This window comes from Mya arenaria, chromosome 10 (assembly GCF_026914265.1).
Source record: "Mya arenaria isolate MELC-2E11 chromosome 10, ASM2691426v1".
NCBI lineage: Eukaryota > Metazoa > Mollusca > Bivalvia > Myida > Myidae > Mya > Mya arenaria.
The window spans coordinates 46135173-46148827 of NC_069131.1; the positions used below are offsets into that span (position 1 = coordinate 46135173).

The following is a 13655-nucleotide window of genomic DNA, read 5'->3' on the forward strand; positions in this document are numbered from 1 at the left end:
CAAATTATGGCCTTGGGGTCAAAATTGGCCCTGCCCCGGGGGGTCATGGGTTTTCTCTATATGTTTATAGTGAAAACTTCAAAAATCTTCTCCTCTGAATTTACTTGGCCTAGAGCTTAGATATTTGGCATGATTCATCGTCTAGTGGACCTTTACAAAGTTTGTTCAAATTATGGCCCTGGGGTCAAAATTGGCCCCGCCCCGGGAGGGGGGGGGGGTCATGGGTATTCTCTATATGTTTATAGTTAAAACTTCAAAAATCTTCTCCTCTGAACGTACTTGGACTAGAGCTTATATATTTGGCATGATTCATCGTCTAGTGGACCTTTACAAAGATTGTTCAAATTATGGCCTTGGGGTCAAAATTGGCCCCGCCCCGGGGGGTCATGGGTTTTCTCTATATGTTTATAGTGAAAACTTCAAAAATCTTCTCCTTTGAACTTACTTGGACTAGAGCTTAGATATTTGGCATGATTCATCGTCTAGTGGACCTCTACAAAGATTGTTCAAATTATGGCCTTGGGGTCAAAATTGGCCCCGCCCCGGGGGGTCATGGGTATACTTGATATGTTTATAGTTAAAACTTCAAAAATCTTCTCCTCTTAACTTACTTGGACTAGAGCTTAGATATTTGGCATGATTCATTGTCTATTGGACCTTTACAAGGATTGTTCAAATTATGGCCTTGGGGTCAAAATTGGCCCCGCCCCGGGGGTCATGGGTTTTCTCTTTATGTTTATAGTTAAAACTTCAAAAATCATCTCCTCTGAACTTACATGGCTTAGAGCTTAGATATTTGGCATGATTCATCGTCTAGTGGACCTCTACAAAATTTGTTCAAATTATGGCCCTGGGGTCAAAATTGGCCACACCCCGGGGCTGATGGGTTTTCTCTATATGTGTTATAGTGAAAACTTAAAAAATCTTCTCCGAACTCACAAAGACAAGTAACGTCTTAATTTAAACTGGATAACATATTTAGTACACATACCAATTTTCAATATGGGCCACATACAACAATTAATAACAAATATACATATATAGAAACACACGTAAAATCAAGTAGTGACAAGAGCTTAGATATTTGGCATGATATATCATCTAGTTGACTTGTACCAATATTGTTCAACCTTTGGCCCTGGGGTCAAAAAATGGCCCCAGCCGGGCGGTCATGGGTTTCCTTATATATGTATATGATGAAAACTTAAAAAATCTTCTTCTCCGAAACCAAAAGGCGAAGGCCTTAGATATTTGGTATGAAGCATCGTTTATTTGACCACTATTAAGATTGTTCAAACTTTAGCCCTGGGGTCAAAATTGGCCACGCCCCGTGTTCATAGGCTTAGGTTTTCAATATTTGTATATAATAGAAGCATAAAAAAAAAAATTCTCTCCGAATTCACAAGGACTAGAGCTATTTGGCATAATACATCATTAAGTGGACCTCTACCTTTATTGTCCAAACTTTGGCATTGGGGTAAGAATGACCCAGACTTCTAAAAAACCTTAACTACTTTGAACCATCCAGATTTCTTATCAAACCAATGTGCAATATATGACAGGTGAGCGATTCAGGGCCATTTGGCCCTCTTGTTTATACATGTGGTCCTATTTTTGGACTAGGGCACTTGTGGCCTAGTTCATAGCGATACTCACGATATCTGCATTCTCAAGCCGCATCTGGGGGTTCACTGACGTAATGTATTCATACGCTGTATTTTGAATGGATTGCCGTTAGCAAATTTGAATAATCAAAGTAGTACCAGAACTGATTACAATGAAAAATCCAATAAAAATAGTTCTCCTAACAATTCAAGCTAACCGTATGTTCTTTTAATGAAGCACAAGAAATTCATACGTACCGAGTGAGTTAATCGGGTTAACTACATGAATGTTCTTGCATACGGTCAGATTATATGCAATAAGAATATGAACATATTGGAAAAGTATGAATCGAAATTTTCCCGTTCAATGCTCTGTATTGATAGACTGGTACCCTCTTTCTCTTTTATCCGAAAAGAAACCAGTATCAGATAACCGGGGTGCCCATCGCGCATTCGAAATGTCTTGTGAATTCATACGTAAAGCGACTAAAGTGTGCGATCTAAGTAGAAAACAACCAGGAAAGTTTGTTTAAAAAAGTATTGTTAATATCCTTTGTATAGAATGTTGGTATTTATTTATAAAAACGATATCCATTGTTAATAAAAAAATCCGAAGTTGGTCCCTGTTCTTTTTTTCGACATAATTTGCATGTTTCTGTGATATTTTCTTTTCAATACAAAGTTTATTTTTTAACTAATCATTCATGGCACTAAGCACTTTTTCAAACACAACATGAATTTTGGTATTTATTGTTCAAATACTATTAATGTTAACTAAAACCCATATGCCACGTACCTGTATAACTTTATATTTTTGAGGAAAAGTAAATCAGAGTACCAGTCTACTGTATTGACCTCATTTACTCTGATCAGAGCGGCCGAATGATTCAGACATGTATGTTATCACTACTTCCGGATGCTGATGATGTGAATTTCATACGTGTTTTATTGAAGAAATTTATCAATAAAGCCGCCATTGAATGATTACCACCGTCAAACGGATTTATTTTCATCTTACCGTGGGTAGCATTTTTAATTTGACACGTAAATTTTCAAGCAATACAAGTTCGTTTGATAAAATCAGGTGATTTCAATTTTGCAAAATGGAGATAAAAAATATCAAATATGCGCATACTTATTTATGAAGTTTCATTCTAAATGAAGCCAAATGTATGAATATGTGCACAGCATCTGGCTTATGAATAAGATGATTGTTTACCTATGTGCATAGAAAAGTCTTGGAGCCACTCTCAGTGTAAGTACATTTTGTTCAATGACATTGTGATAAACCATCGCCGTAGGTAAAACAATCTTGCCTGCTCAATTTTGATTTCCTCTCGTATAATGCACCAGTCAATTGTTACCATGGCCCCATGGGGATATACCGGGGGAGGGGGGGAAGGGCTGTGTTTTAACCTTTCAGGTGTCCTCCTAGCTAAAGAACTTCAGCGAACACATTATATATTACCTTTTTGGACTTGTTCAATGTGTACATAAAAAAATAAATATCAACATTAAAGTTATGGAAGCCAGAACTAGTGTCCTCGCAATGCCGGGAGATTGCGGTGGTTTTGTCTTCCCACATATTATATCAGGGAATTGCTCTTACCTTAGATCCCCGGGGTGCGGGGTTATTCACGGGATTTTACCACCAGTTCGTTCCCGCAGGTCAGTGATTTTACCGGGGACTGGCTGGACCGAAAGTCAAAGTACCTGCTGTTCACTAAAAAAAGTGATAGTTCTACTGGTTCTACAAACATTTTTCCCTCTATACCACCACCACCACCAACACAGCAATTGACCAATAACAATAATAATAATTTGAAAAGCTATTTGAACAAAAATACCATATTGAAAAGCGAGATTTTGTGGACATTGCAAACAGTTGTGACTCATTGCAGCTACAAATCTAATGAAAATATAAGTGATGTATTTAAAGCAATGTTTCCAGATAGTGAAATTCAGTTAGGCAAGAGGAAAAATATATTGGAGGAAATTGAAAAAATAAAGAAGAAAAAAGTGACAATTGCAAATGACATAGATCTGATGGAAAAAAATGCTGATTGTCTGTTTGAAAAAGCCGAAAATACAGGCAACTTAAAGTTGTTAACGGAAGCAAATTGTAATAGGAGAAGAGCAAAAGAAAAAAAGACAATTAGAGATAGCCTTTCTGTAGAAATGAATGAAAAGTTGATGAAGCAATTATAGACAAGTTGGGTTAAATTGTATGTTCTAAAACATTGAAATAAAAGTGGAAATTTTATATTTTGTTCCAAAACTTTTAAACATTTGTCGTTTATGTAACTGATAACGAGTAAAGATCCTTGAAAACTCCTTGAATTTTAAGCCTGACTTGCTGTATGAACCCTGGAGTGTATATGGCCGTATTACACTGGAGCAGAATATGGGTTAAAGTATTTTGTGATATGTATTGCATGTGGATTGATGATGGGTATATAATAAAGAATATGATTATGTTTGGTATTCCATTCTCACAAGCAGTGGGATGAACTGCTGACACCATGTTATGAAATTTGATGGTCAATGTATTTAAAAGACATTTCAATATTTCATACTTGATAAACGATATTCATCTCATCTTAGTCTACTCAACTTGCTTTGTACAAAAGTCTGCAGCAGTAATAAGAATAGCATGAGACAGAAGGCAGTGCCTAATATTTATCAACAGCACTAAGTTATCATGGTAACATTTTATATTAATTGAATACCAAGCACTAATTAAGAGGGAGAAAATAATTCTTCACTTTTCAAATAAAAACTACTTCCTAATAGCATTGTGCATGCAGTCTGACATACGTGTACAATGTAGATGTCTTTTACAAAGATTGTTCATAGTATGGCCCTGTGGTTTAAAGCTCCCCTGAAAAAGAGGTGACAGGTTTTCTATATAGTATATAATTACATCATTGAAAATCTTCTCTGAAACTGCAAATAACAGACCTTTGATATAAAATATTTGATCAAATTAAAGAAGTATGTGTACTTTGGTTAACATACGCCAAACACGTAAATTAATTTGTACAAGTCTGATTAAACGACTTTGAGAAATTCAAAAGAACTATGACTTTATCTGATTTAACGCTTTAGCCCCACACCCCGCCCCACCCACACTATACACACTTAACGAGATTATCAAATTTCCTTTGCAGCTTGCAAGCAATTTATGTCAAAAGTTTAAGCTAGCCCATTAAACAGTGACCCCTTGTGATGTGAGCCGATTTTTTCAATGCTTAGAACATGGTTATCAACATTCCCCTAAATGAAGCCCTAGTCCATCAGTGCTTTTAGCACTTTGATTGTAACCCTGCAGGAATTGTATGGATTTATAAAGATATTTCTGTGCTTAAATAATAATTAATCATGTGAAGTTACTGATGAAGAAGTGTTTGTGTTGAAGTTTTTCTGGTAAACTTGCATCATTAAAAATTTCAATATTCCTACATTATTTCAGTGTATTCAATGCTATGAAGGCGAACATTTCTCTCTGTGAGTCAAGTGCATGTTTCTACTCAATATCTGGACATTTGGCTCCCAGGTCTCAAAATACTTTAAGCATAACCTGTAATTGAGGTAAGTATTTTATTTCATTAATCAAAATTACTTAAATAACTTTACTAGGATTTTATCAAACATATAAACAATTCTAATATCCTATCTTCGAAATCTTCTAATTCTTGATTATGATTAGTCTTTAAAAAGGAGAATTTTTCAAAACTTATACCATAACTTAGGGCTAAGCTGGAGGAAGGGGCCACAGCCATATGACAGGGGAATTTAAGCAACTGTAGGGATTTTCACATAATTCTTATAAACTAAAATCAAAGATTAATCTACCTTTTATCAAAATAGTTTTTCTTTTTAACATGTATTCATGTATATATCATTGTGTTAATTTATGACAAAAAATATATAGTATAATTGTTCCTCAGGACTTAATGCTGCTGTTTTTCTGAATTAGTCCGGCAGCAAATCCGGATATTTGGGGTAAACCTTGCACCGGAGTGTATAGAAAATGTTTTTAGCTTTTTAAGTAGTTTAGACCCCCTAGTTAAGGAATCTGTTTGATGGCCTCACACTACCCTTGGGGAAATCGAGATATTCAAGATGGCGTCCAAGATGGCCGCCAAATTTTACCAAAACCAACAATTGACTAGTAAGTTTGTAGTAATGCATTAATTCCTGCGTAAAATTATACCATGATGTATTTTTATTGCAAACCGATCCATTCTAAAATATTTCATATCATAATTAGGCCATCATGGCGTCCAAAATGGCCGCATAAACAAAGAAAATTGACCATTGAGTTAGATTTTGGTTCCAATACCATCAAATGGTATACACATGTATCTCGTTTTTACATTACAATGTATATATGCAGTAAAGATATCACAAATGACATTATATTATTACATATTAACCAAGATGGCGTCCAATATGGCCGCCAAAATAAGCATCAATTAACACAGAGTAAATGGAACGAGCACAACGGTTTACATATATGTATAAAAACAATTGCACTTTATCTATTCCAATTTACTTCTGAAGAACTACTGAGAGAAACATTTGTAAGTGGATTTATAGACAGCATGGGCGACCTCAAGGAAATTCTTGCAGAGCTGTAATCTAGAAGTAGAACATGAAAGCTATGGATAACTGTGTTATAAAACCAGTGCTGGTCATGATGCTTCACATCATAGCTGAAAAAGAAACTGACTAGGGTCTTCATTCGGTAGCTATTAAATCTATGATCCCCTACTTCTTTGCAGCTGGACACGTGCGCTACACTTGGTATTGCCGCTCCTATTTACGATCTATGGAGTCAATGCCCGGTTCATGTAGGGAAATATTTCGGAAAGAGCATGTGATGCGTCACATTCTTGGAGTTAGGAACGGCATTTCGAGTGATATGTTCATAGAGACAACATTTATGAGATACTGGTATGGAAAACAAGGCATTATTGGTATTAAATTTAAATCCGACACACCCAACATATGGTCGCTTGGTCTACACATTTGTAACAGGTTGGAGGCAGATATCTCAAGCCTTGCAAATAGTGAATAAGTTAAGCCATCTAATGATAAACCCAAAGAGGAAATGAAGGCAAGAATATTGAGTGACTGAAACGATCATAGATCACTGCAGAGAGCGATAAAAGACTGTATAAACCCATTGTACCCGTCGAATTACCCTGATGAAATCATCAACTTAGTTACAGGTCAGATAGCACCAGAAACTGTAAATGTTGATCAAGCTGTTGAAATTGGAATCAGACAAATGAAGGAATTTGAAAATAGTTGGCCAGGGAGTTTCAATGTCAAGATAAGTGGCAAGATCAGGTGCCATATTCACTAACGTCTTGAGTCTGAGTTTGAGACTCAGGCTCAAAAAACTGAATTCTGAAAATATATATAATATAACTAATTTTGACAAAAGATGTGTGCCTGATTGTAAACAGATACAACACTTTTGACAATATATACTCATGTAAAAGCATTTTTATAACAACATAAATGTTCGCTTTTCTGAGCCTGAGTCTCTAACTCAGACTCAGGACGTAAGTAAATACGGGCCCCGAACACAAGCTGAAACACGAAAGGGTATACAAGCTGGAGATACGAAGGTCTTTAAGACATAATTTATTTTCACAAGAGTGATCGGCCTTCAAGCGAGCTCACGTGATTTTGGTGTGAAAGGTTGCTGACCTATGAGGTATCCCATGTTCCAACGGCGATGTTTTGAATGTGACTTGCCAATTGGAAATCTGTGCTGAAATAGACTTTGCAAGTTCAGGTGTCAGCACGTTCTGCAACAAAGCAAGTCACATCGATAATTATAGACGGCTTTTTATCTTCGCCAGATACAGGCAATACAGCACAGAAACTGAAACACGGGAAAACAGAGGATCACATACTTTGCGCGTACATCAGTTGTCAACTGCAATGCAAATTCCTCCTCAGAAAGAGATCATGTCAGTAGCAACATTTAATTCCCTAGACATGTGAGTGCTTACTGTTATTGGAGATGAAGATTCACAAATTGAAGTTACACCAACTGTAATAATTACGCGTCATGATATGCGCAACACACATAAAGAAGCTGACAACATTGTTGCCAATCAAATTGTTGGTATAGCGAAGGAAAACGATGGAGGTATTTTAGTTATTTCAGACGATACCGATGTTTTGTATTACTTCTTCACCATTACCTGGAACAAAACATCACAAAGTTGTTATGGAATGACCTGTGAAAGACAGATTATTGATAGATATAACAGCCACAGTCAACAAATACAAACGTATAGTTCCAGATTTACTTGCAGCACACGCACTATTAGGTTTAGATACTACTACTTGCTACTAGTGCATAGGTAAAGGCATAATATTGAAGGTACTGAAATCAAAGCAAGTTTCACTCGTGCGTGTTTGAGATGAAACATATGTCTTCTCGACAGTCAACTGAGGATCAACTCGTTTCATTTCGCAATGTAACAACATGGCAGTTGTTGACGACGACATGTCACAGGTTCTACAGAAGGTATTGAGTTCTAAGGTTAGGAAAGCGATATCGTGTGCACCAAAGCTTGCTTCTCTACCCCTAACAACAGAGGCATTTAATGATCATGTCAAGCGAGCACATTTTCAAACGTGTGTTTGAAATTGTGCAGTTAAATCAGACCAACCAAACCTGGACCCGTTTGAATATGGTTGGGAAAAAAGGATACGCGATCTTTGGTCCATATAATGTTATCAAAACAAATTTCAGTGGCCTCATATGATGTGCTTAAAATGATAAAATGTTCATGTGAGTCAAATACTCAATGCAACACTCTTGCTGCTGTTGCAACAATGTGCATATGTCATGTTCAATATTTAGTAAATGCCAAGCATAAGAAAATTGCTACAATGAGCAAACAAAACGAATATATAAATCTTTGAATTAACATACTAACTTCTTTATTTAAGTAAGAACTGATGAAGTAAATGTTATAAAGCTTTTAATACATACCATAAACTACACTGTAATTTTAGATAAGGAAATATGCCATTGTTTTTATACATTTGTAAACGGTTATGCCCGTTTTATTTAGTCTGTGTTAATTCATGCTTATTTTGGCGGCCATATTGGACTCCATCTTGGTATTCTGTGTGTTGATTATGTTATTTGTGATACCTATATTGCATAAATACATTGTTATGTTAAAACGAGATGCATGTGTATAAAAAGTGATGGTTTTTGCAACAAAACCTCACTCAATTGTCAATTATTTTACTTTGGCGGCCATTTTAGACGCCATAATGGCCTAAACATGGTATGAACTATTTTAGAATTGATCGGTTTGCAGTAAAAATACATTATGGTATAGTTTTGCACAGGAATTAAGTCATTAAAACAAAATAACGAGTTAATTTTTGATTTGGGTTAAATTTGGCGGCCATCTTGGACGCCATCTTGAATATCTCAATTTCCCCAAGGGTGGCGCGAGGCCATCAAACGGATTCCTTAACTGGAGGATCAAAGCTACTTAAAAAACCCAAAACATTTTCTATACACTCCGATGCAAGGTTCTCGACTTCCGCTGCCGGACTAAATGGGAATTATGGAGACCTAATGAGGAAACAAAGACAGTTTATAGATTGGGGAGAGTAACTAGCAGTGTACAAACAGGGAAAAGAGTAACTAGCAGTTTATAGATGGGGAGAGTAACTGACAGTTGAAAGTGGGAGAGTAACTGATGGCTGAAAGTGGGAAAGTAACTGTCAGCTGAAAGATGGGAAGAGTAACTGGCAGTTTATAGAAGTGGGAGAGTAACTGGCAGTTTATAGAAGTGGGAGAGTAACTGTCAGCTGAAAGATAGGGAGAGTAACTGGCAGTTTATAGAAGTGGGAGAGTAACTGACAGCTGAAAGATGGGGAGAGTAACTTGCAGTTTATAGAAGTGGGAGAGTGACTTGCAGTTTATAGAAGTGGGAGAGTAACTGGCAATTTATAGAAGTGGGAGAATAACTGATTGTTAAAAGTGGGAGAGTAACTTGCAGTTTATAAAAGTTGGAGAGTTACTGACAGTTGAAAGACTGGGAGAGTAACTGGCAGTTTATAAACGGATAGAGAGTAACTGGCAGTATATAGAAGTGGGAGAGTTACTGACAGTTAAAACTGGGGGAGTAACTAATAGTTTATAAAAGTGGGGGAGTAACTGGCAGTTGAAAGTGGGAGAGTAATTGGCAGTTTATATAAGTGGGAGAGTAACTGGCAATTTATAGAAGTGGGAGAGTAACTGAAAGTTTATAGAAGTGGGAAAGTAACTGTCAGCTGAAAGATGGGAAGAGTAACTGGCAGTTTATAGAAGTGGGAGAGTAACTGGCAGTTTATAGAAGTGGGAGAGTAACTGTCAGCTGAAAGATAGGGAGAGTAACTGGCAGTTTATAGAAGTGGGAGAGTAACTGACAGCTGAAAGATGGGGAGAGTAACTTGCAGTTTATAGAAGTGGGAGAGTGACTTGCAGTTTATAGAAGTGGGAGAGTAACTGGCAGTTTATAGAAGTGGGAGAGTAACTGACAGGTGAAAGATGGGAGAGTAACTGACAGTTTATAGAAGTGGGAGAGTAACTTGCAGTTTATAGAAGTGGGAGAGTAACTGGCAGTTTATAGAAGTGGGAGAGTAACTGACAACTGAAAGATGGGGAGAGTAACTTGCAGTTTATAGAAGTGGGAGAGTAACTGGCAGTTTAAAGAAGTGGGAGAGTAACTGGCAGTTTATAGAAGTGGGAGAGTAACTTGCAGTTTATTGAAGTGGGAGAGTAATTGGCAGTTTATATAAGTGGGAGAGTAACTGGCAATTTATAGAAGTGGGAGAGTAACTGAAAGTTTATAGAAGTGGGAAAGTAACTGTCAGCTGAAAGATGGGAAGAGTAACTGCAGTTTATAGAAGTGGGAGAGTAACTGGCAGTTTATAGAAGTGGGAGAGTAACTGTCAGCTGAAAGATAGGGAGAGTAACTGGCAGTTTATAGAAGTGGGAGAGTAACTGACAGCTGAAAGATGGGGAGAGTAACTTGCAGTTTATAGAAGTGGGAGAGTGACTTGCAGTTTAAAGAAGTGGGAGAGTAACTGACAGGTGAAAGATGGGAGAGTAACTGACAGTTTATAGAAGTGGGAGAGTAACTGGTAGTTTATAGAAGTGGGAGAGTAACTGGCAGTTTATAGAAGTGGGAGAGTAACTGACAACTTAAAGATGGGGAGAGTAACTTGCAGTTTATAGAAGTGGGAGAGTAACTGGCAGTTTATAGAAGTGGGAGAGTAACTGGCAGTTTATAGAAGTGAGAGAGTAACTAGCATTTATAGAAGTGGGAGAGTAACTGGCAGTTTATAGAAGTGGGAGAGTAACTGGCAGTTTATAGAAGTGGGAGAGTTACTGGCAGTTTATAGAAGTGGGAGAGTAACTTGCAGTTTATAGAAATGGGAGAGTAACTGGCAGTTTATAGAAGTGGGAGAGTAACTTGCAGTTTATAAAAGTGGGAGAGTAACTGGCAGTTTATAGAAGTGGAAGAGTAACTGGCAGTTTATAGAAGTGAGAGAGTAACTGACAGTTGAAAGATGGGGAGAGTAACTTGCAGTTTATAGAAGGGGGAGAGTAACTTGCAGTTTATAGAAGAGGGAGAGTAACTGGTAATTTATAGAAGTGGGAGAATAACTGATAGTTAAAAGTGGGAGAGTAACTGACAGTTTATAAAAGTGGGAGAGTTACGGACAGTTGAAAGACTGGGAGAGTAACTGGTAGTTTATAAAAGTGGGATAGTAACTGGCAGTTGAAAGTGGGAAAGTAACTGGCAGTTTATAGAAGTGGGAGAGTAACTGACAACTTAAAGATGGGGAGAGTAACTTGCAGTTTATAGAAGTGGGAGAGTAACTGGCAATTTATAGAAGTGGGAGAGTAACTGGCAGTTAATAGAAGTGGGAGAGTAACTGGCAGTTTATAGAAGTGGGAGAGTAACTTGCAGTTTATAGAAGTGGGAGAGTAACTGGCAGTTTATAGAAGTGGGATAGGTAACTGGCAGTTTATAGAAGTGGGAGAGTAACTTGCAGTTTATAGAAATGGGAGAGTAACTGGCAGTTTATAGAAGTGGGAGAGTAACTGGCAGTTTATAGAAGTGGAAGAGTAACTGGCAGTTTATAGAAGTGAGAGAGTAACTGACAGTTGAAAGATGGGGAGAGTAACTTGCAGTTTATAGAAGTGGGAGAGTAACTTGCAGATTATAGAAGTGGGAGAGTAACTGGTAATTTATAGAAGTGGGAGAATAACTGATAGTTAAAAGTGGGAGAGTAACTGACAGTTTATAAAAGTGGGAGAGTTACGGACAGTTGAAAGACTGGGAGAGTAACTGGTAGTTTATAAAAGTGGGATAGTAACTGGCAGTTGAAAGTGGGAAAGTAACTGGCAGTTTATAGAAGTGGGAGAGTAACTGACAGCTGAAAGATTGGGAGAGTAAATTGCAGTTTATGGAAGTGGGAGAGTAACTTGCAGTTTATAGAAGTGGGGGAGTAACTGGTAATTTATAGAAGTTGGAGAATAACTGATAGTTAAAAGTGGGAGAGTAACTGACAGTTTATAAAAGTGGGAGAGTTACGGACAGTTGAAACACTGGGAGAGTAACTTGTAGTTTATAAAAGTGGGAGAGTAACTGGCAGTTTATAAAAGTGGGAGAGTTACGGACAGTTGAAAGACTGGGAGAATAACTGGTAGTTTATAAAAGTGGGAGAGTAACTGGCAGTTGAAAGTGGATGAGTAACTGGCAGTTTATAGAAGTGGGAGAGTAACTGGTAGTTTATAAAAGTGGGAGAGTAACTGGCAGTTGAAAGTGGATGAGTAACTAGCAGTTTATAGAAGTGGGAGAGTAACTGGCAGTTTATAGAAGTGGGAGAATAACTGACAGTTTATAGAAGTGGGAGAGTAACTGACAGTTAATAAAAGTGGGAGAGTAACTGGCAGTTTATAAAAGTGGGAGAATAACTAGCAGTTAATAGAAGTGGGAGAGTAACTGATAGTTGAAAGATGGGGAGTGTAACTGGCAGTTTATAAATGGGAAGAGTGTAACTGATAGTTGAAAGATGGGGAAGAGTAATTGGCAGTTTATAGATTTTGGAAAATAACTGACAGTTGAATGATTGGGGATAGTAACTTGCAGTTTATAGATGGCAAGAGGAGCTGACAGTTTATAGATGTAAGAGTAACTGGCAGTTAATGTAGAAAGATGGGGAAGAGTAATTGGCAGTTTATAGATTTTGGAAAATAACTGACAGTTGAATGATTGGGGATAGTAACTTGCAGTTTATAGATGGCAAGAGGAGCTGACAGTTTATAGATGTAAGAGTAACTGGCAGTTAATGTATAGTGAGAGGAGCTGGCAGTTTATAGATGGTGAGAATAACTGGCAGTTAATATATGGTGAGAGGAGCTGGCAGTTTATAGATGGTGAGAGTAACTGGCAGTTAATATATGGTGAGAGGAGCTGGCAGTTTATGGACGGTGAGAGTAACTGGCAGTTAATATATGGTGAGAGGAGCTGGCAGTTTATAGATGGGGAGAGTAACTGGTAGCTTATAGAGGAGGAGAGGATTAGTGGCAATTTATAAAAGTGGAGGAATAACTGGCAGTGTTAAGATTGGAAGTGAGTAAAGAAGTTCATAGGCGGAAGAGAGTGATTGACTGTTTATAGATTGGAAGAATAACTGGCAGTTTGTTACACCTGATGTCAACAATTTTAAGCCATTGTTGCAGCAGACCATTGCAAAACTCTGGATGATGACAAAATATGTAAACAATGATTTCAACCATTGTGAAGGGCAGAACAAAAGCACTCAGAATGAGACTGCATGTTTGTACTTTTTTGTGCAGTGTTTTAGCCACTAACACATTAAAAGGTGGCTCTTTCTTCTGGTATGAGAGAATATAAAATTTATTCTTTGATTGCTTTGCTTTTTACTCCCCTTAAAATTGTTTACTGCCTTCCATGTATTTTGGAGAAACCTTGATCA

The 13655-nt window shown here is 37.3% G+C and overlaps 1 protein-coding gene across 11 annotated transcripts in view; it reads left to right on the forward strand.

The window, feature by feature from the left end:
* Window positions 1–13655, forward strand: part of LOC128205973 (zinc finger protein GLI4-like) — a 138605-nt gene that overhangs the window by 60385 nt on the left and 64565 nt on the right. The gene's annotated exons all lie outside the window — the stretch shown is intronic.